Source organism: Crinia signifera, chromosome 7 (genome assembly GCF_055691185.1).
Source record: "Crinia signifera chromosome 7, ASM5569118v1, whole genome shotgun sequence".
NCBI lineage: Eukaryota > Metazoa > Chordata > Amphibia > Anura > Myobatrachidae > Crinia > Crinia signifera.
In genome coordinates this window covers 141,199,204-141,227,006 of record NC_139223.1, presented here as the reverse complement: position 1 = coordinate 141,227,006, position 27,803 = coordinate 141,199,204, and the positions used below count along the sequence as shown (strand labels likewise).

The 27,803-nt window shown below is 45.0% G+C and overlaps 1 long non-coding RNA gene across 1 annotated transcript in view; it reads left to right on the top strand.

Annotated features, from left to right (window-relative positions):
* The window catches only part of LOC146020625 (uncharacterized), a 41,096-nt gene extending 13,596 nt beyond the window's left edge, over positions 1–27,500 (top strand). Inside the window, exons 3-4 of the long non-coding RNA XR_014450818.1 lie at positions 19,312–19,432; positions 26,650–27,500. This is a non-coding gene — a long non-coding RNA (uncharacterized LOC146020625). The remainder of the gene's footprint in view (positions 1–19,311; positions 19,433–26,649) is intronic.
* Positions 27,501–27,803: the final 303 nt, after the last annotated feature.

Here is a 27,803-nt window from a genome sequence, read left to right as displayed (position 1 = left end):
CACTTTGAAGTAAAACCCCACCCAAATCTAACTCTCTCTGCACATGTTACATCTGCCCCACCTGCAGTGCACATGGTTTTGTCCATCTGAGAAGGAATTTGCCTCTAAGAGTGAACTCGAATAAGGCCCAGTATGTCAGATTTCGACAACCAGTTATTGAGCAGAGGTAGTGAATTATTTCACCCCAAATGTTATATAACAGCTGAATTACTTTTAAATTTTTTTTCTGTTCAAACCTTGGGTTCTGTCAGTGGACAGGAAATGAAATTAACCTCTTTTGGGGGCACATCTTTCGTATTCATATAAAATGTAACTTTTATTTAGGAAAGAAAAAATAGGGAAATCATCCTGTTACCCAAAAAAAGAAATATATTGGATATTAAAATTTTCAAATATTTGCTTTTGATTAAATTGGGGTGCTGAAAATGCTGGTAAATTAGTTCTGTGTAAAATTAAGCTAAGTAAAAACTAATAATTGCCCTATAAAACATAATTTTTTTAGGGGGTGGGGGTTTCCTGAAGATCTTTTGCCAATTTTTCCAAAATGTTTAATAATATTAATATTATTAATAATAATAATAATAATTATTATTATTATATTATTATTATTGCTATTATTATCCTAATTATTATTATTATTATTATTATTATTATTATTATTTAATATTAATATTATTTATTAGTCCAGTAATACTCAAGGTGCTTTCACATATTCTGAGGATTTAAGAAAAAATCCTATTGAAAGATAACGTGATAATTGTATAGCAAAAATTTGCACCTACTCGCGTTACCTTGCAAAACTGCAAAACTAATTGAATATGCCCCCTAAAGTTCTACAGTGTCCCAGGATCTGTCGCCCACTGGAAATCAGAGTAACATGTCTAGACTAGATCTCACTTCAGCAATCCTCATCCAACCTTCTAGTTTCACTTACAAAGTTTTAAGGGGAACATTTGAGTCCTCACCCATAACTGAATACACAAATCTAAATGTCAATTTCTAGCATTAAAGTTAATAGCGGACAATAAACTGAATGGTAAACAAGGCAAGACTTTTTTCATATGCGGATTATCGGGCTGGGTCTGTTTGAAAGAAATGGAAATCAGATTGTATTGTTTACTATCCACTGAAACCAGACAGAACTTTGTATGAAAAAAAACCCTGAATATTTGTTGGGGCATTTGCAAATTAGTTTTTTCCACAACAACTAAACATGTTGAGACACGTCAGTAGTATTTGGTTATGGTGAAACTTTACCTTATCTTTTGAGAATAGTTTCTGGTGGGACCACTAAGCATAGATAAACCCAAAGGTCCAAAGAAATACTAACAGCGGAATCAGCGAGTGGAGGAAATACCACAACTGAATGCGTGAGAATGAGACAAGGCCTGGAGGTAAAAACAGTTCTTCTCCACTCTTAAGAAGCCTCTGTTCTTCTCCTCTGAGTTTGCTCAGTAGCAGAGCCGAGCCCTATTTGGAGCACAACCCAAGCCAACCCAACCATAGTCTGAACCTCATAAGAACCTACTGCTTTCTGCTGATTTTGGCTCTCATTCCAGTCTTCTGTCTTCAAAATCAATTACACCCAACACGTAAAAAAATAAGTTGAAGTAATCCGACCAGGCCTAGATTTCTCCAATGCTCTAGTGACAGCTTCCCATATTCTCATAATAGTCATGGGTTTGTGAGGGTGGACAGGCATGTTCAGGACCCATAGCAGAATTTTATATTCTCTGGTCCTGTGATCAAGACGTTCTCCTGTTTATATAATTTGTCTGATTAAGGCACATACAGATTGAGATTGTGGTTATCAGACAATATTTTTAATTTTCAGACAGGACAAAAATTCTGAATGAGCATTTATTGTTTTGATCATTAATGAAGCAGAGAAGGCCCAGTGTGCGCCCATACCTTGCAATCTGATCTATTAATTAGTACGATGATTTCTTCATTCTGATTTTTTCCTTTTTTCTAATTACAATAACCAAACAGAAAATGATTGGTACTAAAGGCATTTTTTTTTATATTAAATAATTAATTCAGCTCTGGTAGCTGCAGTCGGTAATTAGTGGGGAAATCACAACATATGTTCACAAAATGTCCCCAAGTAAAATTTTCAAACTGATCATGATGTGATAAGCGAAGGTTTGCCAATTACATCAACTCATAAAATCGACCCATTAAAGATGATCATTTACTCTTTATCACATTATTAGACCAGGTTTTAAGTTGTGTAGATGATAATACATTTAATATGATTTAGGCGTCCATTTTTTTTATAATCCTTCTCTGGCTTTTTTAATGGACAAATTTATTATCTGTTCACTCCTAATTAAAAAAATAAAATTATATCTCTTGCAGTCACTCTTTTCTTGTATGATACTTCATCTCTATAGCCTGCCATGAGGACTGAAAGCCTGATCTATACACAGAGGCATACCTAGATATTTGTAGGCCCCATAGCAAAAGTTTGTAAGGGCCCCCTATTTAGCAACTGATGGTGATAAATGCATGTAAAACATATTAGTTAGACAGCAAAGATGGGCCCCCTTCAGCTCCGGGCCCCATAGCAGCTGCACCCCTTGCACCTATGGTAGTTACGCCCTTGTCTATACAGTTTATCTATCTGGAATTTGCACGGGGAAGGCCTCCCTGCACAGCTGTCTTTAGGAGTCCGAGCATAGTAAATTTCAGCATACATAGAATGTCTGTTGCTGCTATTGTACAAAAACACAATGCTTTGCAATGCAAGGATTTAGTAAATAGAACAAATATTCAAAACCTTGATCGTCAAGGCGCATTACACTTATTTCCCACTGCTGCTAAAAACCTGGGTTATTGCCGGGATAACCTGGGAGTTAGTCAGTGGAAAAGGGTTAAAACCCTGATCCAGTGATCTGGTGATCCAACCCGCCTAGCTTGCAGGGTTGACCCCACGATCGGCTCACAGTGTAGTGTTAAAGGATAAGCTGAGTCGATGTGTCAATTACTACATAGGGAGATCTAGCACTAGAAGATTATCGCATCTCCAAACGCCAGTACTGGTCACATGTGCAGTGACATCACAAACCAGCAATAATCCGGGTCCAGCCACCACTCCGAAATGGGTTTCAGCTGGTTTGCAGCCAGCTTGGGCATGTATACAAAATCCCATATGCGACCCAGCTTTTCAATTTAAAATGGGTGCAGCCGGCTTTCGTAAAATGTTTAAATCAAAATGAGCCAACTGAGGTATTAGTGAAATCACCTGAGCTCATGCATGGCTATCACAACATTGTGAGAGATAAACTATTATTCAATCAGCTTCTAATTTACATTTTACAGCCTTAGATTGGAAAATGACAGTTCGGGGCCAATTGGTTGTTACTTTATCTCTCACAATTTTATAATTCGATTGACTAATTCCTGGACTGTTAAGGTGTGTACACACACTATACGATTTGCACAATAACTATATTGTTAACTATATTATTGTGCACATTGCCTAGTGTATACTCACTATATCGTTAACGATGCACGCTCTTGTGGATTGTTAATGACTCCTCCCCCCTTTAACTATATCATCAACGACTGCAAGTTCAGCAGGGCAGAGTGATGTCACTGAACAATATTGCTAACAATATTGGTAGTGTGTATGCGTTATATCGTTTTACCGGAGCACCGCTGATTTTGCTAACCGTGTCGGCTATAGCTATAGTGTGCCTTGATGACTGAGGTTGGAAATGCCGGCAATAGACCCTGCAATGTAGATAGGCAAATCTTTGTCAATGATACAGTCTGCAATGAAGAACCTGTATGTGACCAGATTGTGGGTTTTGCAAGGCCAATAATCTTATAGCAATTCTCTATAAACACATAATGCTAGATTGGCTGACCATGCCGTATATTCACTATCCTGAAAAACTGGTTAAGTTACAAATTGGCTCTTTTTTTCCCCTGTAGGGTGGCAGAAAATCTCAGTATTCTCCCAAAAGTGACAGCCTCATGTCTGCAATCAGAGAGTGATTTACAGTATAATGAGTTTTTAATAATGAAGGAAAGAAACGGGGACCATAAAGTGAAGTGCTTAGAAAATTGCTTTTAAAGGTGGAGTGATTGCTGCAAGTCATTACAGCATTACGGAGAACCTGGGGGTGATTGATGCCTTTATCCCTTCTAGGATCTGTTCATCCCAACCGTCCCCATTACTGTGGCAATCGCAGTCATCCAAGACTTGCCTTTATATTTATACATACAGTATAATGTTAACATGATATTATGTAGTTTTTAATCTAAAGTGTTTTATGATTACTTGTTCTTACTATTTTGACATTTACCCCAGAAAGAAACCATTTCCCCCATTATAATACAAACACAGCAGCTACAGTATATAAAAATAATACAGAATAATGATATGTTTAGCAACATCATTTCATTATGCACATAGAGGACCTTATTCTGGTTGACACGCAACACTGCAAATTTTGCAGCTTTGAGTGTCATGTATGCAGCGCCCACCGCCCACACTAATGGCCGCCCCCGCTCGCATGCCGAATATCCCTGCAGGCATCGAATGGATGTTTAGCTGCCATGTGTGTGGTGACAAAATCTTTCGATGGTCGTTGACCATCAATTATTTTGCAAGCGTTCGCAGATCTAAGACACCTCTATGGTGTCTTAGATCTGCATGTTCCCTGTAGGGAAGCAGGTGGGCAGCTGACATCCGCTGATGTCAGTTGCCCACCCCCCCACACCTGTGCCACCAGCGCATTTACATGGGAACGCCCAGTGTTTTCACGGGGATGCCCATGAAACGCTCAGCGATCCCATGGGCGCAGCTGCTCGCCGCAGCCCCACGGCCCCCGCCCGCACTCCTAGGTGCGAACGGGATGGGGAACAAGCAATTCACAGTGCCCACTAGCACCAAGCATACATGTGCATACATGTGTCTCGCTGTCCAGTGTGACCGGGAATGCTGCATCTATTCGACCCAGAAACCTATCTCAGAATAGGAAGAGTTGTATCGGTGGTGATGGCACTAACCTGGCAATAAGCTAAGTCAAGCCGCTAGTCTGAAAGGAGTCTCAGGCGGCTCGCACCTGGGATATATACCCATGTACAAAATCCCGAGTACAACATGTAACATGGAAGGTGATGGAATTTTAAATTTGAACATGACAGTTGAAACAGACACTGAGTAAGCAAGCTGATAAACACAGAGTTACCAAGCTGTCGTCAATGCTTCACTCATACTGGTTGTTATCAGTCTAGTGCTGTTGTAAGACCTGATAGTGACAGTTATGGGGAAGTTGCATCAAATCCAAATAAGCATGTGAACCATCCTCCCTAGAAGCAGGCATAAGCACAATACACAATATAAACAAATAGGTACTTGTTTCCTAGCACGGCCACACCGATCATGATCTTGGGCATCGCAGGTAAAAAATCGCGTCGGTCGCATCGCATACGATGCGACCGATGCGATGGCCGCGATTTCCCATAGGGAACAATGTTAAATGCCTCAATTTACCCATAATCATAGGGAACAATGTTAAATGGGCCAGAACCCCCCCAAAACACCCCTGAACAGTGAAATGGCCCCCCCAAATTAGTTAACGCCACCCCACGATCAACGTGAACCCGAAGCGTGGCGAGCGCAGCGAGCCCGCGAGGGGCGGCGGTACGCGTCCTCCGACCTTTTCATACCCCCACTATCCACGTCGGCGTGGAGTTGAGAATAGAATAGTGTGGCGAGCGCAGCGAGCCACCGAGCCCGAAGCGTGGCGAGCGCAGCGCGCCCCGCGAGGGGACGCGGATACCTGTGAAGCCCGCGAAGGGACGCGTTTACCTGTGAAGGTATCCGCGTCCGCTCGCCACGCTTCGGGCTCGGTGGCTCGCTGCGCTCGCCACACTATTCTATTCTCAACTCCACACCGACGTGGATAGTGGGGGTATGAAAAGGTCGGACGACGCGTACCGCCGCCCCTCGCAGGCTCGCTGTGCTCGCCACGCTTCGGGTTCACGTTGATCGTGGGGTGGCGTTAAGTAATTTGGGGGGGCCATTTCACTGTTCAGGGGTGTTTTGGGGGGTTTCTGGCCCATTTAACATTTTTCCCTATGATGATTTGGGTAAATTGAGGCATTTAACATTGTTCCCTATGGGAAATCGCGGGCATCGCGTCTGGACCATTTAAGCCTTTTTTAGCCGCCTGTGATGCGACCGACGCCCCGCGAGCCCTGCGAGGGTACGCGGACAGCTGTGAAGCCCGCGAGGGGACGCGGATACCTGTGAAGGTATCCGCGTCCCCTCGCGGGGCTCGCTGCGCTCGCCACGCTTCGGGCTCGGTGGCTCGCTGCGCTCGCCACACTTTCTATTCTCAACTCCACGCCGACGTGGATAGTGGGGGTATGAAAAGGTCGTAGGACGCGTACCGCCGCCCCTCGCGGGCTCGCTGCACTCGCCACGCTTCGGGTTGACGTTGATCGTGGGGTGGCGTTAACAATTCGGGTGGCCATTATTCACTTCAGGGTGCCTATTTGGCCTCTGTGGCCCATTTAACATTGTTTCCTATGGAAAAATTGGGTCAATTGAGGCATTGAACAGGAAAATCGGGTCAATTGAGACATTTAACATTGTTCCCTATGGGAAATCTCGGGCATCTCGTCTGTCGCATCGCACCTGATTTTTTAGTGCATTCAATGCCCGAGATGGCCGAGATGGGCGCCCTTCTAAGTAAAGAGTACCGAAAAAAGCCCTCATGTAGGGATGGCTTTGAGTGTCATGTATGCAGCGCCCACCGCCCACACTAATGGCCGCCCCCGCTCGCACACCAAATATCCCTGCAGGCATCGAGTGGATGTTTAGCAGCCATGTGTGTGGTGACAAAATCTTTCGATGGTCGTTGACCATCAATTATTTTGCAAGCGTTCGCAGATCTAAGACACCTCTATGGTGTCTTAGATCTGCATGTTCCCTGTAGGGAAGCAGGTGGGCCGCTGACATCCGCTGATGTCAGTTGACCACCCCCCCACACCAGCGCATTTACATGGGAACGCCCAGCGATCCCATGGGCGCAGCTGCTTGCCGCCGCCCCACAGCTCCTGCCCGCACTGCTAGGTGCGAACGGGATGGGGAACAAGCAATTCACAGTGCCCACTAGCACAAAGCATACATGTGCATACATGTGTCTCGCTGTCCAGTGTGACCGGGAATGCCGCATCTATACAAAACAGCAACCTATCTCAGAATAGGAAAAGTTGTATCGGTGGTGATGGCACTAACCGGGCAATAAGCTAAGTCAAGCCGCTAGTCTGAAAGGAGTCTCAGGCAGCTCGCACCTGGGATATATACCCATGTACAAAATCCAGAGTGCAACATGTAACATGGAAGGTGATGGAATTTTAAATTTGAACATGACAGTTGAAACAGACACTGAGTAAGCAAGCTGATAAATACAGAGTAACCAAGCTGTCGTCAATGCTTCACTCATACTGGTTGTTATGAGTCTAGTGCTGTTGTAATGGCCTGATAGTGACAGTTTTGGGGAAGTTGCATCAAATCCAAATAAGCATGTGAACCATCCTCCCTAGAAGCAGGCAGAAGCACAAATACACAATATAAACAAATATATTATATATGATTGCAAACTCAAAAATGAGCCTTCACTTTATTTAAGATTAAGTTTTTAAGTCCTATTAATTTTTTTATTTAAAAATTGTTCATTATGAAATTTTAAGTTTTCATCCTTTTAAAAACAATGCATTATTATAATACTTTTACCGTTCCAACTCACAGCGCTGAGGTCATGAGTTCTAAGTTATAAAGTTATAATATTATAATGTAATAATGATACTGCAAATAATAATAATACTGCAAACCGAACACTGTATGTACAAACAAATCAAAAAATAAATAAATAAAATAATAAATAAAATAAAAAGGATTTGGGGGGTGGTTTGGTTGGTTGGTTTTAAAACAAAGTTTAAAGAGGATTAGAATAGTAATATTTAGAAGGGTAGGGTAGAAAGAAAGGTACAACAAGACTGGGTTAAGAAAGGAAGGAATCAGGAAAACAAATGTTTATAGTCTTCTGGTGCTTTATTAACAGGACTGGAACCCGCTGCTGGCCACTGTAACGCCACTTTTGCCTTCTTGGCTACTGTGTGTACTGACTTACCCAAGGTTTAGTTGCCGGAAAGCTGGTGGTTGGTTTCTATTGTACAGCTGATGTATAGCGTGTTCCTAAGCGGAAGAGCTTGCGGTGTCTTCCAGCAGTAAAGGATGCCGTTGTTGATATAGCTGTACTTTATGCTTCCCCGATCTTCTGCTTTTCTCCAACGTATTTTAAATCCCACTTTTCTTTATCAATCATTTGAAAAAAGCCCTCATGTAGGGATGGCCATCGTTGCCTTTGCCATCGATGGTTGCCATCGATGGCAAAAGTGTAACTGGCCATCGATAGTGTATAGCTATTCAATGGATGACCATCAATGTTTTTGTATATCAATGGTGATCCATTTTCTGTGATTGAGTGGCCTGTGGGCCAATGAAAATGCAGGGGCGGGGCTTTGTGGGTATCAGGGGCGGAGCTATGCTCCATGTCCCGGCACTTTAGGGAAAAAGCAAAAACTAAACTATTTGTTTAAGATTTACATCGATGGTGGGAAACAATCTGGTTCTCCCCCATCGATGGCAAAACTATTTGACATTGGCCATAAACCATCGATGATTTCTAATCATCGATGGTCGATGGCCATCCCTACCCTCATGTGTTATTTGTGCCCATGTGATGGGGAATATAGTAAGTTTTATTTGTATAGCACAATTTCTCCAACAGGACTTTGTTTCTATAATATGTGCAAGGTGTGCAGTGCACCTGGGCCCATGTTCCCGGAGATCTGCACATGTGCAGTAGACTGTCTAGCATAATCTCAGAGTCTACTCTCTGCCAGAGGAGGGGGCCTGACGCACCTGCCTCCACCAAAAGAAGGACTCATGTGAATGGCCAAATATTGGCCCTTATTCTGGTTTTGGTTGAGTTATTTAGTTTCTGTGCAGGGAAAATACTGACTTCTTTTTTTCCCTGCAATATAGATCTCACTTTGAAGTAAAACCCCACCCAAATCTAACTCTCTCTGCACAAGTTACATCTGCCTTACCTGCAGTGCACATGGTTTTGTCCATTTGAGAAGGCATTTTCCATTGGGAGTGAACCAGAATAATGGCCATTGTCTGTAAAGCACAAGTATGTACTCTATATAATTAACTGCACAATATATTTATATATTTTTGCCATTATTAGAATTATTTAGACCAAAATATCTTCATATAGCACTGGCATATGCCACAGCGCTTTACAGTTGGGAAGAAGCACGGTAATAAATCATAGGCTGGGTATTAACAGACAAAGAGGTGCAATAACACACATGATAATATTTTAATACCGTATGTTCATGGCTGCCTCGTATGACAGGGAACAGGTTTTATCCATGGATCAAACCAAAGAGATATTAGACAAAAGAACAAACAGATAGCTGATGGCATTGATCTGACATGAATTGGCAGATGGTGGCTGCAGGACAGATACCAGTCGTCTCCCTTCTATGGGATCAGGTGTGGTATAGAAGCTCTAATTCATGCCCTGACAGGGTTTAATGATTGTCAACTGATCTGTTATCTCTACGGAGCTGGGTCCATCCTATCTCATTAATTTCCCACTGTCACAATGTTTTCTCCTGTGCATGTAGACAGTATTACCAGACGGCTGTGTGGTGTTTAGAAATCAGCAACACTTTCATAGTGTATTTCATTATTTAATGTGTAGTTTTTTTGTTTTAACAGTACATTTTTTCATTTGAAATTCAAGTACATTCGGCATTCGGACCCCACTATATTTAGCTTTTTATTGATTTATTAACAGTTTCTTATATAGCGTACACATATTCCGCAGCGCTTTACAGAGAATATTTGACCATTCACATCAGTCCCTGCCCCAGTGGAGCTTACAATCTATATTCCCTACCACATGTACATGCACACACAGACATTCTTGGGTTAATTTTGTTGACAGTCGATTAGCCTACCAGGAAACCGGAGTACCCGGAGGAAACCCACTTACTATCATTAGTATTTGTTTCCTTGATCTATAAAGGCACCAACAAATTAGCCATGTAATGTAACAAGTAAATTAACACTCTGAGGTAAATGTACTAAAAATGGGAGTTCTATTTATTTAGAACCTTCTAGAAAATAAAAGATAGAATCTGATTGGTTGCCCATAGCAACATACCATCTGGAACAGAACTCCCATTTTAGTACATTTCAGTCTGTGTAGTATCTGTGTAGTATGAATATATATATATATTTATTCATATTTATTCATATTTATTTATTTAATTTTATGTATTAACACAAAGTGCATATCTCTATACAATCCTCCCATGTAAAATCAAACCCCACCAAAAACCTCCATTCGTATGGGCTTGGGTGAAGAGAAAACATAATGAAATGAAAGTACTGTAAGTGAAAGAGAGAAAATGGTGGAACAGGAAGCCTAGTGCCTGATCTTTGTGTGGAATCTGCGGGGGCCTGGACCCACTGTACCCCTTCCATGCCATATTATACTTGGGGTTGCTTGATGTTGAGCTCAGCCTTTTGATAAAGCCACCCTGTGCTTGATGAAACATGTTACAAAAGAGACCAGCCACAGAAGGAACCCTTGTGGACCAAGTATCATCGCCACACCAGTGGTAATTGTGACTCTGATTTCCTGCAATCCCTGCCAAGGGTCCTTGTGCCTCATCAGCCTGGAGCGTGGAGTGCTCAGCCTCTGTTATCCGCTGACCGACACGTCTAACTCAATCACCGCCGCCCACCACAGCAGTAAGCGGGACCTGTACTGTACCTTTCTGTTCTGCCCCTGACGATACGTCCGGAGCCCACTGTGCTAGCTGCAGAGAGTAAGGTGGAAATTTACTAAGATGTGAGTTCTATTACACATGGGATGTTGCTATGGGATACCAATCAGATACTATCTATTATCTTCTAGAAAGGGGGTGGGCAATTGTTTCAGCTGGGGGGCCACTTAATACTTCCAGCAGATATTCGAGGGCCACACTCCAGAAATAAGGGGTGTGGTCACTCAAAAGAGGGTGTGTCTTTGAAGGTATTGTAGCACACCATATACCCCTTTTGCACATTATGCAACACAATAGTAGGCCCCTTATACTTGTCCCTTACATTAGTAATTCCACATATTAGCTTCCCTTTAATAATACCACACACCAGCTCCCCCTTAGTAATGCTCATATTTCCACACATCAGCTCCCCCTTAGTTATTCCACACACCTGCCCCCATTAGTAATGCCACACATGCCCCTCACATTTTCCACACATCAGCTCCCCCTTAGTTATTCCACGTACCTGCCCCCATTAGTAATGCCACACACCTGCCACTCTTTAGATACTCCAAACACCTGCGCGCCATCCTTGACAAATATTGCAGATTGCATCCACATGCAATCACGGTGACTCACCCATCCTCGGCGGTGGCGCTGAGGCTGTAGTGACAATGGGGGGGGGGGGGGCTCGGTGCTGCTGTATGTGTGTCCGATGGCTGTGTGCGTGCCGCGTAGTCCTGTGGCCTTTTGCACATGCACCGGCCCGTGCCGGGTGCCTGCTATGCACAGGCTGAGTGTCAGCTACACAGGACTACGCCGCATGCACACACAGCCGCCATCGGACACACATACAGCAGTGCAGAGCGGCGGGCCAGTCATGAGCTGTTTGCAGGCCGCATGTGGCCTGCGGGCCACCTGTTGCCCACCCCTGTTCTAGAAGAGGCTAAAAAAAAAAGTAGATTCTGATTGGTTGCCCATAGCAACATCCCATTTGAAATAGAACTCCCATCTTAGTAAATCTCTCGCTCAGTCACATGGGGTTCTCTTTATAATGTAAAGGAAGTATAGATAATGTCTGGCGGGACTATGTAAAAACCGGACCCGGACAAGACCCCGGACCACCAGACCGGACATCAAAATCTGCAGTCCGGAGCTTGTAGTGTCCGGTCCTAGTGGTGTCTTGTCCAGGGGGATGCCTGCTTGTGGAAGCATTGACCAGGGACATGGGGAAGGGGAGATTACAGCCTCCCCATGTGGTCCGGACCGTTCCGGGTTTTGCTTCATGCCTGGACCATACCTTTATTCTCCCCTTCCTCCTCTCCACGGGGACAGCTGTGACGTGAAGCCCCCCGGACAGGACACCCCCAGGACGGGACACTCCCCGGACCAGACATTACAAGCTCCGGACTGCAGATTTTGATGTCCAGTCTGGCTGTCCGGCGTCTTGTCTGGGTCCAGTTATTACCCATATCCAAGTCTGGCTGCTTTAGTGTAACATTAGCATTAGCTATACATCGTAGCAATGTGATTCCGGCTCACTGCAGTGTCAAAGATGGGCTCTATGTTTTCCGGTGGAGGACTAAATAATAACCGTATTATACAGTATGTACAAAATTATGTCCAAAATTATACCTAATACTGCGGATGAGTTTGAATGGAAACATATCTTCTACATACTGGTGTAAATCTGTGTGAGTCATTGCATCCCTGTCACTTTCAGTCAGTTACTGGAACTGCTGGTTGCATTATAAATGGAGATATCCTTACCACAATTTAGGGACCAATGCAGAGGTGGGTGCTAATGAGATACTCAAGCAATTGTCCGCTAGTATTTGATCTGCACATGTGCAGGAGCTGCATTGTGCATATCTGGTTTTGCAAAGTCGGTTGCAGTGCCACGAAATGTTTAGCATGATTGACGTTTGGTCCCAAAATGTCCAGGAATTGTCTGAGTCTAATGCCGGGCAGCGTCTGAGAACCCGCTCAGACGCTGCTCGGCTGTTTTCGACCCCGGCCTATGGCCTGTGCAGCATGACCTCTGACTGTCATGCTACGCAGGGTGCACCATCACTTCTCCACTCCTGGGCAGGCCTACTGATGCTGCCTCCACCCACGTGGATGCACTGGGCAACCCCACACCACTGCTCTCTGCCCTGCTCCCAGCCGCCCGCCCATGTATGTAAATCTGCAGGGCAGCTAGCATGTGGGCAGGAATCCCGGGATTGAGCATTTAAAAAAAAAATTGGCATCCCTAGAAAATGGTGGTCACCATCTTTTTACACAAGTGACAAGCATTTTTTTAATATTTTCTTCAGGACACAAAATGTAGCAGTGTAGCCATTTGTGTCCACCTCTGAATGTTGTAGGCACTGATGACCTGTCTGGAGACTACACATGACACAGGTATGTTAAATTGCATTGCTTAGTGCTGTATCAATAAAATATTATAACATTTTTGTGTCTTATTTTAAACTCTAAATAATGTACCACCTGGTAGTTTACAAAGCATGAAACCACACAGCTACTGGTCAATCGAACATGAACTGTGGAAACCAGAGGCGTAACTAGACCTGTCTGGGCCCCATAGCAAAATTTTGAAAGGGTCCCCCAGCATTCTGCCAGAATGAGGGGGGGGGGGGTTTGGGGTCAGATTTGTAGATGAGAAGGAGTATGACAGAGTAGAAAGCAGGACCAGACAGAGTGGATACTGGTTAGGGTGACATGACAGTGAGGATTAAGGTTATGGGGGGGCTCTGACTGTACCAGCTGAGGGTTAGGTGATGGGCAGTGGGATGTGGGCAGTAAACTGAGTAGGGAAGGGGGGGCAGGGTGACAAAACACTGGGGGGGGGGGGCACTGGGCTGGGGACAGGGGATTTTTGGTTAACTGGGGGGGGCGCTGGGCTGGGGGTGGAGGGCACTGAGCTGAGGATAGAGGATGGGGGGCACTGGGCTGGGGGGGGGGGTGATTGGTTAGATGGGGGGCACTTGGCTGGAGATGGTTGGTCAGATGAGGGGTGCACTGGGCTTGGGTCGAGGACATGAGTGCACTGGGCTGGGGACAGTGGATGGTAGCACTGACCTGGGGATTGCTTCTCTGGCTTGCACAATCCTGCATCTGCTGCTGCATGAAGGTCCTTCTTGATCCGTGCTGGTGCAGGGGAGGGAGGGAACCACCAAGTCATTCCCCTCCACTGGGTGAGGATTAGTGCTGGGGCTTGCTGGGACTAGTGCCAGGGGAGGGGAAGCCACCAAGCCCCCCTTGGAGGTTTTACAAAGATTCCCGGGGAGGGGTGCCACCAAGCTCTGGCCGGGGGTCTTGCAGTCAGTGCCGGGGCAGGAGGGAGCCTCCAAGTCCCCACCGCTGGATCTCATGGTCAGTGAGCTGGAGGCGGAGCCAGCGAGACGGACGGAGGAGCCTCGAATGCAGTTCCCCAGCACCATCCCAACAGGGAGGGGGGGCTGCCAAGCTCTGGCCGGGGGTCTTGCGGTCAGTGCCAGGGGAGGAGGGAGCCTCCATGTCCCCACCGCTTGGTCTCATGGTCAGTGTGCTGGAGGCGGAGACGGCGAGACGGACGGAGGAGCCTACAATGCCAGTTCCCCCAGCACTGTCCCACGCCTGAGGTTTCGCGATCAGCAGCGCCGGGGAGGGGGTATCACCAAGGCCAGTTAACTGACTCCAGCTTGGTTTCACTTTCCGCTCTGGAGGCGGCACACAGGTGACGGTGCGGGTAGGGGGGGGGGGGGGGAAGGAGAGAGGGATCTTCCGCTCACATATATGGCAGCACACTTAATACATAAATCTTCAAGAGGGTGCAGGGGGATGTCTGCTGGGCTTCGGGCCCCCACAAGCCCCGGGCCCCATAGCAGCTGCACCCCCTGCACCCTCTATAGTTACGCCACTGGTGGAAACCCATTTCCTCTACAATTTATTGCAGATGGATTTGGAGCATACTAGCCTACTTTTGAAAACTAGTTTCAGGGAGATTATAGTTGGTAGTATAATTTTGCAAAGCGCCCCATTGAGGGGGCATGTCATGCCCCACCCAAAGGGTGTGTCTAGTTCCCTATATGGAGAGATTATGAAAAGAGATTGTGAACGTGGCTCCTAGAAGTGTGGGTGTGTAATCTAAAACTTTGTATATCCAAATGTAAATGAGCCCCAAATATGAGCCTACTATACTTGCTAAAGTGCTGGGAAATGGTGCTGATGATTCTTTTATTTTTAATTTGAGTCTTTATTTAATTTTTCAAATAACATACATTAATATATAAAATGATCACACTTATTGACCACATTACATACATATATGACATACATTACACGTTGCACTTCCGTTCCAAACCTAATTCCCCAAACCTTATGGGATATCTTCCTTGTATTTACATGGGGGCAGCGTGTATGGAGGGGGGGGGGGGGGAGGGGGTCCGGGGAGGGAGCCGGGGGGGGGGGGGATAACATTCTCCTCTGTTTTATTTTTTGTTTTACCCGGATTGGCTATTCACATAGCCACAGGGGGAATATACATAGATCTTAAGGGAGAGCAGGACATTAGGGTCGGTTGATTCAGGCGAGGGTTCAGAACAGGATGGTGTATATAGTTTTCTATGAGTTTCTTTTTTAAATGTTACTAGGGTCTTGCATCGTCATTTCACCTTCCACAGTTTAACATTTCTTGGACATTTATACTGGGGACTCTGACACCCTTTGCTTTAATGGTGTCACATAACACGGGTGCTGATGATTCAATGTAAATGTATCTATCTCTCGTTCCTTTTTCCCCCAAAAATGTAACAGTGTAATGTGGGCTAGGTGACACCTCCTTTTACTGGTACGATCAATTCTACTACATGCTGCTACTGTGAAGTCAAATGTAACTGACTTATCTGCTCCCTTTAGGAACTTACTTTTGCATGGAATTTGCTCCATTTGGAACTTTTATACTGCATAGTTTCATTTGCTGGTATTGTTTTTTTTTTTTTTTTACATTGTATTATTGCTCTACTTGCATCTTTTTACTGCCTTCAGCTGTATATGTTTAATACCTTTGTTACCTACATTTGGACATTTCATGAAACACACAGCACTTAAGGGTCACTGCCACACACACCTTTGTTTGGAGATTAATTTATGTAAATATATTCATCATTAATTACATCAACATCATATTTTGTTGTCTTAGAAAGTGTCTGCGACAGATACCATTAAGCGCTATGTGTTTCAAGAGATGCCTCAAATGTAGGTAAGTAACACATTTATTAAACATATAAAGCTGAAGGCAGTGAAAAAAAGTGCAAATAGAGTAATAATAGAATTTTACAGGTATGACAACGCTAAAGCCAGCCATCCACTAGTGATCCCAGTCATGGCTGCAGAATAAAAAAAGAGAGGAATAGTAGCGCTTAACAATAAAAAATTGCAAGGTTTATTACACATAGAATTAAAAAGATTGCACAACAACGATGATAGACATATGCAAAGGATTTGGCACCTATTAGGCTACTTGGTAGGGTGGTCCATTCCTAGTACACCGCCATAAAAAGTTTTTTTCCAGATAAGTGTCAGGAGGTAAGATGGATTTATATTTACCGCAGGAAAGTGTCCAATTTGAAGATAATTGATCCTTAGGAAAGCAGTCACTGCAGAAGTCTTCAGATGGTTTATATGGAGTTCCCAAATATTGATGCGGAAGAAGATGTAAACAGAGTTAGCTCCGGTGGTGGCTGGTCTGGGCCAAATAATGATGGTAGTAGCAATGTGGGTGCCAAAGTGCCTTGTCCTGACGCGTTTCGCTGTCTCAAAGTACAGCTTTATCAAAGGGATGTTGGCATGCCTGCAGTCAGGGTTTATATACCCTACTCCCAATAAGTAGTTAGTTGCACCTGTGCTTAACTCATCAATGCAGAATACAATAAATATTCATGGCAGTCATGACGATTTACAACTCTGATCCGAGGAGCACAGGAATGTGCCTTCGAAAAGAGATGGAGTAAAATGGCATGCGATATGGCCACTTTTTTCCGATCTCTTGTTCCGGAAGTTTTGAATCGGATGAAAAGGGTCCATATCGCACTACTGGATGGGGGCCTTTTGATAGAAAAATGCTGATTGAGGCCGACGCCCTCCCTTAAAATGCCTGGGCGCACCTGCATATTTTCTGACACTCTTAGAAAATTGGTGCTATTTACCTCAGTTTTGCCAAACCGCCATGCTGCTTACCTCATTTTTACAGAGACACAATGCTACTTACCTCGGTTTTGCATAATGCTTGTGTCGACCTAGTGACTGTTGACCTAAGTTCTGTTGACCCTAAAACCCATACCTGTGGGGAGAACCCCAGCAGAGCCCCGCAGCTGCTTTGTTAGGTGGTCTCGTGTACTTACCTACAACTTCAGGTTTATTCTCTGATCACATGCATCTGCTATTATCATCTGTTCCTAAAATAGTAGCTGTAGGAGGACCAAAGCTCTGAACTCGTCCATAACATCTGCTTTAATGGAGAATAGGAAAAGAAAAAAGGTTGCTCCCGTGCAAGACACAATAGGACACCTGTGAGGGACGTCACAGTACGAGGCGCTGTTCCAGGCCGGTGGTTGCAGGAAGATACTGTTTGAAAGGTTCCTACATGGAAGAATTGGGCAGAATGTCTCTCCTCTGGAACTTGTTTTGTTTTGATGTTGTTATTGAATCCATCAACTTTTGATCTTTATTTACAATATGTCTTTGTGACATTACATATAAAAACCACAGAGGCTAAAAATAGGCACACAGTAGATGCTTTGGTATTTGGTATAAGTCATTTAGCAGCATATTTTAGACAGGGGGGATGTTATTAAAAGTCACTTTATTATATAGCAAAAACAGGATCAAAAACAAACCTCCTTTATTTTGCATATGATTATATAGATAAAAAAAGAACAATACCTCCCACCCCAACATTAGAGGATCTTAAAGAGGGACCCATTTTGCTGCTGTGGGGGCATGGCCCATGGCTCTGTGCTGGCCATGCCCCAGCTCCCTCTGCCTACAGGAATAGACATGTGCATAGCGTCCATTCACCGCTGCGACAGGTGGCAGAAGGGACTCCCAATTGCCTCCCACCCCCACCGCGGGACAAAAATGGGACGTTCCTGCAAAAATTGGGACAATTGGCAGGTATGCAAATGCATTAACATGGCTATATTCATGGGCTGCGGGAGAGGCGAGGCTAAATGACGCAAATTCAGATGGGTGCGGAAGATCTACGCATTGATGCATTGGGCTGCCCGTAAAAATGGAGTCTCTCAACACTTGCAGTAGAGCATGCAGGTATGACATACAGATACAGTGTATACTTTATGTAATTTACATGCCTGATGTTGCTGCTGTCAGGGGTGCCGATTTACGATTTTTCTCTTGGGTGCTCCCACAGACTAACCCCCCCAGACTATCACCCCCACCCCCGGGACTCACCCGCTGCTTGCCGTCGGGGGGATACTGGCAGCGGTAATACCTCTACTAGTTCCCATCCGCTGTAGGGACCCCCGCTGCTGACAGCATATCCGCTGCTGGGACCCCGCTGCCGTGGCCCGTGCCGTGGGTGCTCCTCACTTTCCGTGGGTGCTCGGGTCCCGGAGCACCCACAGTTTTGGTGCCTACGGCTGCCGTTGTATCTCCCTGCAAAATGTTCCAAGAAAACACTCTGGGACATACATATAAACTTTTTGATTTCAGAGATGCTCGCAAGGCATAGTCGCACATGCCCAAAAAGGGGTGTGGTCTATGTAATAGGGGGTGTGACTGAGATGACATGCTTTTCATTCCAATCCAGGTCGGATCCATGATTTTTCGCCGATCGCCGTGCTGGGGGAAACCCAGCAACCAAGGTAAACTGCTGGGCTACTCCCAGCCTCCGTGCACCGCCAGCTCCCCCATCCGCGAGGTGAATGGATACCGCACACAGGCATCCATGCACCTCCTCCCCGGCTCCACTGCTGTCTGGACAGTACAACAGACAGCAGCAGAGACTGTGTGCAACCCCCCTCCCCAAATGCTGCGGTCTGGAGGATGGGCTCCCCCATTGCTGTAAACGGGAGCCGGGTCTGATGACCTTGCATACCAGTTTCCACAGCCCTTCACCCGGGTCCTCCCCATGTTGCTACCAGGGTAGGATTCGTGGGGATATGGACCTGTGTTTTTTTCAGCTACCTCTTTTACACCGACGCTGACCCGGGTCCACAAAGCAAAAAACCTCTGTGTAAAAGGGCTATTAAATGGATAGCCAAAATAATAGAAATAATGTTTGAAGAAAAATGGTTTTGTCTCCTATAAACACATTACTGTGGCTGAGAATAATTAGTTTGTGGTGAATAGAAAGTAAGATTTGATTGTTTCTTTGGGTATCAGGTTTGTAACAATATCAAACCATTAAACCACACTATTCTGCATTTACAGATTCCAAGCTTGCAGTAAGAGATGCAGAGTAATTCCCCGTGGTCAGGGCCCAGCTTTCGCCCCAGGAGCTTGGATGGCCTCCTGCACTAACCACAAGAAAGTGTTTAGCAACCTTCCTGAGGTACAGTACGTAGTGAGAAGGGGCCTGGCCTTGTAGACACAGGAGATTCAGCTGCAATGAGAACAATGAGAACTTGTGGTTTCTTAACTGACATTCTGTCTGTGGTTTAAGAACAGAAGTGGTGCAATCTGTTTTGATGCAAATAAAACACGATTAACAGACGTACTTCAGGCTATGGGGAAACTTTACATACGATCAGGAATAATATACTTGCAGTATAAGACAATCTATTGGTTGGAACTATGCATAATAAAAATCCCCAAAGATTCAGTCTGTGAATTTCTAGCCACATTCCTAATGAAAAACACAATGTTTTTGTGTGTGAAATAACAATACTTTCCAGAGCTACATGTCACTGATAGTTGGGGTGTATCTCCAAACATTGCACCCTCTATACCTACATACTTCACAGACTGGAGGGCTCATATGGCCAAATGTAATAGCCTCCGAATTCAGCGGCCATATGGAATGCCGGCCAAACTTGTTTTTTTTTAAAGGAGCAATCATATGCCATCGAGGGTTTTGCCTTGTAAATGGATTGCCCCTTTTAAAATAACCTCTGAGTTCAGCTGGCATCCTGCACGGCCACTGAACTCAGAGGCTATTACATCTGGCCAATAATGTCTCTAAATTGGGATGGAGATGGCCATAAACTTTCGATGACTAACAACTACAGTATCAATGGCTGATGGTTTTCCCATTGATAGTAGTCATCCAATGGTTCACTTCCATCAATGCATTGATGTTTTGATTTTGATTTCTTTCTTGGCACAGAGGGTATATAACCTCACCCCTTGTGCCTTTCTAAGCCACACGACTTCCTTGATGGGCTTATAAATGCTTCCCTCTCAGTGGTTTCAATACTGTGCAAAAGTTTTGGGCACGTTTGAAAAAACATTCCGCAAAGTATGAATGCTTTCAAAAATAGTCAAGTTTATTATCATCAGCAAAAAGCCATGCTCAATACAGATGAAATGAAAGCTAGAAATTACAAATAGAAGTGTTTATAATTTTTAACTTTTATCAATTAATAGAATGCAAAGCGAATGAACAGAATAGAAATCTAAATCAAATCAGTATTTGCTGTGACCACCGTTTGCTTTCAAAACAACGGCAATTATTCTAAGTACACTTGCACACAGTTTTTGAAGGAACTCGGCAGGGAGGCTGTCCCAAATATCTTGAAGAACTAACCACAGATCTTCTGTCGATGTAGGTTTGCTCCAATTCTTCTGTCTCTTCAAGTATTCCCAGACAGAACAGATAATGTTGAGATGAGGGCTCTGTGGGGGCCATATAATCACTTCCAGGACTCCTTGTTCTTCTTTGCTCTGAATTTTAGCCATGACTGCCGCTCGCCACAGCATCGTTATGGTGCTCCCCCCAGGAATACCCACCATGCTGATCTCCAAATGCAATAACATCTGTCTGCAACCACCAGATTTACACTGGTCAGCATCACAGTGCGCTTCCTGGATGCGTTCCCCACATAAAGCCCACATGAAGTGACTAATGGCGGGATGTTCTAACATCCGCAGCCCTCTAACGCCCCCCCCCCTTCGCCGGACATCGCATTCTTAATGATCGCATATGCTCTAACATATGCAATCATTAATGCAAGGGACAGCTCTTGCGATAAGTGCTGTCCCTTGCGATGCGGTGCCGGTGCTGGACTTCCGGGTCTGTGACCCGGGAGTCCATCTGTGCATGTGCAGAGCACGGTGCCGGCCGCAGGGCATGCTAGGAGGGATCCCTCACACAGCGCTGCGGTAAGAAGCCCATATGCTTTTCCCTCCGCAGCGGTGACACTGCGGGGGGGGGGGGGGGCTTTAGAGCATACAGAAATGCGGTAAAAACCCTGATAACAAGGTTTCTACCTCATTTCTTCTTTAGAGAATCTCCCCCTAAGTAAGGAGCTGAGACCGCTCACCAGATTGCAGCCGCCATCTTGCTACCGCTTGCTTGCTACTCTGCTGGCTCCTGTCTGCCTGCTGTGCCAAAGGTAGGAGAAAAGGGGGCTCGCCAACATGGCACCAAAGTAAACCCTTGTCTGGCCTCTTTCCTACCCCAGGGCCACATTTATATTGGGTGTCCCTATCTCTAAATAAAACCAAACATCTCATGTGTGCCATGGGTCCTTGCATGGTAAACCTTCTACAGAGTAACCTCTGTAGAATGCCCAACATTGCTGCCTCCCCTCGTGGATGGGTTGAAAATGCATGGATCTAATGTTTAGACCTAACTCCGAGCTTTAGTACCTTTCGTGAGTGGAATATGATCCGTGGAAGCAGAGGCGGCTCCTTTCTTATAGTAGGAGAGGGGCTGCTGCTGGCTGCGCCATGGTCCCAATGCCTATACAATAATGTAGATGAAAGACATCAGGACCCATGGATGCATAGGTTCTATGGGCTGCTTGAGGTAAAAACCGCCACTGCGTGAATTTTATTACCCAAAATATCTGCACCAAACCTGCAATATGCTGACTGTGTTTTCTAGGTTTTTTTGTGGTTTTTAACTATTTATGTGTTGTTTTCTATATTCCATAATACCAATATCCTGTACAATGTACCATTTTTCAGATGCCTGTAGAGCAACTTTGAGTCCTATGGGAGAAATGCGCTATATAAATAAAATTATTATTATTACTATTAATAATTAGATAGTTCTTAATGACATTGGTTGTTTGAGGCCTTGTCCTGCTGCAGAATCAATTTGGAGCCAATAAGATGCCTTATGGTATTGCATGATTGATAAGTACCTACCTGTATTTCTCAACATTGAAAATACCATTAATTATACCCAGATGGGTTATTCAGACCTGATCTCCAGAGCGATACCGTAGAAACAGATTGATCAGGGGCCAGAGATTAAATTAGAGGCATAACTTCAGACATAGCACACCCCCCTCTGGGAATTTTGGCTCGCCCCCCCCCAAGAAAGTTCCCCCCGCCTTACCCCCATGGCCTCTTGCTGCCACCGCCGCCTCTGTAACCGGGACCCGCAGATCTCTGCGGTCCTGGCACTCCTCCTGGCTCGGCTCCTGCTGCTATGAAAAATCTCATTCATAAAATGTCCGCCCTCTTGCAGGTTTTTTTTGGGGGGGATGCTAGAGGAGGCCGTATACCGGGTGTACAACCCATTTACCTGAATTATGGCACAGGAAAGAGAAAGAGGAACCAGAGCTTTCCAGAGAAAACACTAATGTACATCACACTAATAAATAAACAGTGAGCCAGAAGGTTACAAAGACTCATTAATGCAGTGACATTTTATTTTTTTTGCATTTTAAATTTTGATTTCAGTTTTTTTTTTTTTTAAAGCGTTAATACAGACAATAGAATTACACATTTGCCTGTTAACTTTTTAGACAATACACATACAGATACAATACATGACTTACAAACATACATATCAAGACAGGTTACAATTCTCGAGAGTCAAGGTTTACTGGGTTAATAATTTCTTCAATCTATAATACAACGGGAGGGGGAGGGATAGGGTAATTAGGAGTCTTAAGTCTGGGCTCCTCTTTAGGTTTCTCTTAATGTCTATCAATATTCTTCCCCAATGGTTATACTGTATCTTCTCCCAATCTCTCCATAGTTTACATATTTTAGAGTTTCCTGGATTGTTCAGCGTTTCCATCTTAAAATTAAACTTTATTTTGTTTATTACCATCTGTAGTGTAGGGGGCTGGTCTTGTTTCCATAGCTGTGCTATGGTTGTTATGATGGCGCTAAGAATTTGGTTCAACAAGTACTTCTTTGCCTGTGCCAAACTAGACACCCCGATATGTCAGAGAACCATTGGGGCGGTTAAACGCAGTCTCGTTCCCATAAGCTCAGATAAAAAAAATTCCATGTCTGTCCAAAATCCCTCTAATTTCTTGCAGGACCAAAAGATGTGTATGAGATCTCCACATTCTATAGAGCATCTCCAACACACATCCGTTTGCTCCCTAAAGATTCTATGCATCTTAACTGGTGTGTAATATGCATGATAAAATATCTTAAGATATCTTTCCGTATGAATAGATGTTTTGGACATTCGGTGTATCATTCCGAATAGTTGATCCCATTGTTTCAGTTCAAGGGAAAAGTTTAGGTCTTGTTCCCACTTAGTTTGCCATCTGGTTTTCCTTTCCTCTTTTTCTTGAGTTAGAGCCTTATACCAAAAGGAGATTCCCGCTTTCTTTCGTGCTCCAGTTATTTGAGCCACTATCTCCCTTGGTAGTACCTCTTTCTCTTTATTCTGGAATATATTGGATTGCAACCAACGTCTTATTTGCAAATACTTATGGAGAAAGAGGAACCAGAGCTTTCCAGAGAAAACACTAATGTACATCACACTAATAAATAAACAGTGAGCCAGAAGGTTACAAAGACTCATTAATGCAGTGACATTTTATAATGCCTCTGGGACCTGAGATAATATTTTCGTTCTTACTTCACCTAAGGATGATCTTCAGCTCATTTATTAACTTATTTGCTTAACACCTTAAATAATTAATGTTTTTCATTGGAATATATTTATGTTTTCTTTAGTCTGCCTCAATAGATTTTTCATTAATTTCAACTTCATTTAAGTTGTATTGGTGAAAGTGGTGTGTTACCTGCAGTCACTGCCCAATAGTTTCTGCAAAGTGTCTCTGGAAAGGTGTGCCCCAGTGCTTGAACAGCTTCCCTGCTACCAGCACTGGAGCAGCAGCAGCTCCCGGATTAGAGTGAGCTCTGTCCTCAGCAGGCTTTGGTTCCCATCGCTGGACTGTATGCAGCGACAGGGAGCAGCACGGCATTTTGAAATTTGCGCCAATACGGCCACCAATGAGAAACACTGCCAGCAGCATTCAAAAACTGATGCCATTTGGGAGCCAAACATGCCTCCCGAATTGGAGGCCAAAAGGAATGGCCACGGCAAGCCATTCAGCACTCACCACACCGTAGTTGGCCCAACCTCCGGCATCTGACGTCAGACGCTGCCAGGAGGCAGAAGAAGGGAGTGCGTTTGCCCAGATGTAATGTGGGAGCTCTTCAGAAGTTCCAAAGATGGCGGAGGCAGTGTGAAGAAATCCGGCGTGATCAAGAAAGAAGATCGCCACCGCCGGCTGGCAAAAGAAAAGAAGCAGCGCTGCCACCGGCCAGGAAGGGCCAGCGGCAGAAGATGGTGGCTGGTACTGGAGAGGTCAGCAGGGGTGGAAAGCAATAGAGCTGACAAAGCTCCCCCATGTGGCCTCTTCCAGCTCCAGGTAGGCGGCCGGTGGCTACCTACCTTTCCCTAGACCACCATGTATTTGGGCATTAGGCCCATATGGCATATTCAGGCCCTTTCAGCCTGTAGGCACAATAGTTGGGCCCTCTTGGCCCATGGGGCATTTTTGGCTAGCCCTCTTGTCCCATGGCTAAATAGTCTGTCCCTCCTGTCCCTTGGCCACAATAAACTGGGCCCTCCTGGCCCATGGCCCCCCTCATCCAAACACCAAGCATGAGGCCCCTATCACCTGGGTGTTTGGTGTGAGGCCCTGTATTTGGGTGGTAAGCCCATGGGCTCATAGTCAGGCACTAGGCCTGTGGCCTCATATATAGGAATTAGGCCTGGGTGCAGTCTTCCTTTCCCAATATTAGGTGGACACTAGGCCCCTGTTAATCAGTTCACTGAGAGGTCCTACTTAGGCAGGCTCACAGGCAGGCTCACAGGCATGAGCCTAAGAGAATTCCTGAGCTGGTGTCCGAGCGAGGCAAGCAGAATATGGCCCTATGTTTGTAAGAGCGATCGGCAAAACAAAATCTATTGTGGGAAGCATAGTGCCTGTGATCCTGGTTCAGACGTGGATGCTATGTATGTATGCATGTATGTATGTTTGGGTATGTATGTATGTCCGTATGTATGTATGTATATGTATGTGTGAATGTATGTATGTATGTATGTTTGGATATGTATGTATATCCGTATGTATGTATGTATGTATGTATGTATGTATGTATGTATGTATGTATATGTATATGCAGGGCTATTTTTCAGCAGGCTCCAGCAGGAACTGTGGCGCTTATTCTAGTTCACTCTTTCTGACAAAATATTTCTTAGATGGACAAAACCATGTGCACTGCAGGTGAGGCAGGTGTTACTTGTGCAGAGATGATTAGATTTGGGTGGGGTTTTACACCTGCCTCACCTGCAGTGCACATGGTTTTGTCCATCTAAGAAATATTTTGTCAGAAAGAGTGAACTAGAATAAGGGCCACAGTTCCTGCTGGAGCCTGCTGAAAAATAGCCCTGTGTATATGTATGTCTGTGTGTATGTATGTATGTATGTATGTATGCATGTAGGTATGTTTGTGTATGTATGTATGTATGTATGTATGTATGTATGTATGTGCAGTTGTTGATTCTTATGTATTTATAACTGCAGAAATATACAGTTACCATCTCTACTGGCAGCAATGCCATGTGCAACTGTGCCCGCCATCGTACAGTTAGATTTACGGGTCTGCAGTTTCCGGTACTTTCATGCATGCGGAAAATAGCAAAACAAAATATCAGTACATGGGCCACCTCCGAATCAGGCCCATTGACAATGGTAGATCTCCGCTAAATATGTGAACTAAAAGTTGATCCCGCATACCTCCCAACATGACCCAATACAGGAGGGACAAAATGCTCTGCTCCTGGACTTGCTGCCAGTGGTAGTTGCAGAGGTGGGACTGCACCAATGTCGCAAATTCAAAAGGGGAGCCACATCTGCCAGTGAGTCCAGACTGTGGTGTTTAGGGTGGCAGTTGGTGGGGCTCCCCTACCTGAATTGTGAACTGTGCTGCAGCCCTGCAACTGCCACTGACATGGATGTCCAGAAAGAGAGCATCTTGTCCCTCCTGGAATGGGTTATGTTGGGAGGTATTATCCTGGGACACAAAAATCTGGCCACCCTTGCTAGAAAACAATGTAACTACAGTGAAAATTGTGTTCATATAAAACCTCACATTCCCAAAGATTTATAGGGAAATCCTTCCATCAAATAATACATTAGATTCTGATGTGAATGTAATATTTAAATTAGGTCAGTCATGCAAAAGACAAAGGATCTGTGATGTCATAATGGGCCTCAAACCACAAACAGCCAGCCCTGGCCAATCTGGTGGGGTCTGTGAGGGTATAGTGATGTCATAATGGGGACTGCCTAGATCAGAGCTGTACTGAGGCTGTCTCACTCATTCACCTCACAGGACTCCGGGCATTGCGCAGCTCAGCAGCAGGAGGACATACTCACATAAGGTTAGTGACTGGACAGAGATAAGGGCAGGTTAGTGCGATGCGGCGGCAGACTCGGAGTGCGACTACTGTAATATATGACTGATCACCTGACCGACAGGACAGTATTGGATACAAACAAATCTCCCACCTAGGGGGACAGTACTAAGCAGTCACTAGGGCTGTACCTGGGACACCTAAGGGCAGTGTCTGGAGACGCTGAATAAACCCTGTATGGAGCGGTTAGGACGTGTCGCAAGGCACAAGGTGTCCTATGCTGCATCAAGTCCCCGTACGGAGCCCTACTTATTAATGTGCAGAGGTGGGAGAGATGTATATGGTGCTGTACCCATTACTTTGTTATTATCTGATACTGTTGTTATAGATTTATCATAGTTTGGGCTCCATGTAAGAGTGATACTAAATTCTGGCAGTATATTGTGTTAGTGTCAGTGTGATACACAGGATATGCCGCTGGTATTTACCATCACACACAGTATCTTTCCAGCGAGGACCAGCGGTGTCCCCTCCTCCGCTGTATCCTCTGCTGTGTTGCCAGCAGCCTGTTGGCAATGGGTTACTGACTAATGCACATACATGACGGCCGTCTGTGTATGTGTATAGAGATCAGACCCGGTGGGGACATAGGAAACAGAGTTAGAGCTGTCCTATATATATCATTGCAGCCCTAACCCCTTATAGCACCAGAGACGAGTCCTAAAGGGGTTCTGACTGATTCTTACATAGAGTCCTAATACTAATGGGTAGCTAGCTACCTTGTCTCTTTCCCCCTACCTTGTCTCTCTCGCCCCCTACCTTGTCTGTCTCGCCCCTTTACCTTATCTGTCTCGCCCCCCTACCTTGTCTGTCTCTCCCCCCTACCTTGTCTCTCCCCCCCATTACTGTGGACATGCGCGTGCCCCCCGGTGCCATCGGGTGCGTTCTTCATCATCTGGGAAAAAAGTTAAAATACAGATTTGTGGTGACAGAAGGGATGACGGGTTATATAAGGTTAGTGGGTGGGTGGTTTGGGCAAACTCTGCAAAGTCTCTTAATGCCTAGAGGGACGGGCAGTCCGTCAGCCATGGGTCCCCAGAGGTTTCCCCCACAGGGGGTTTTTCCTCTCCTG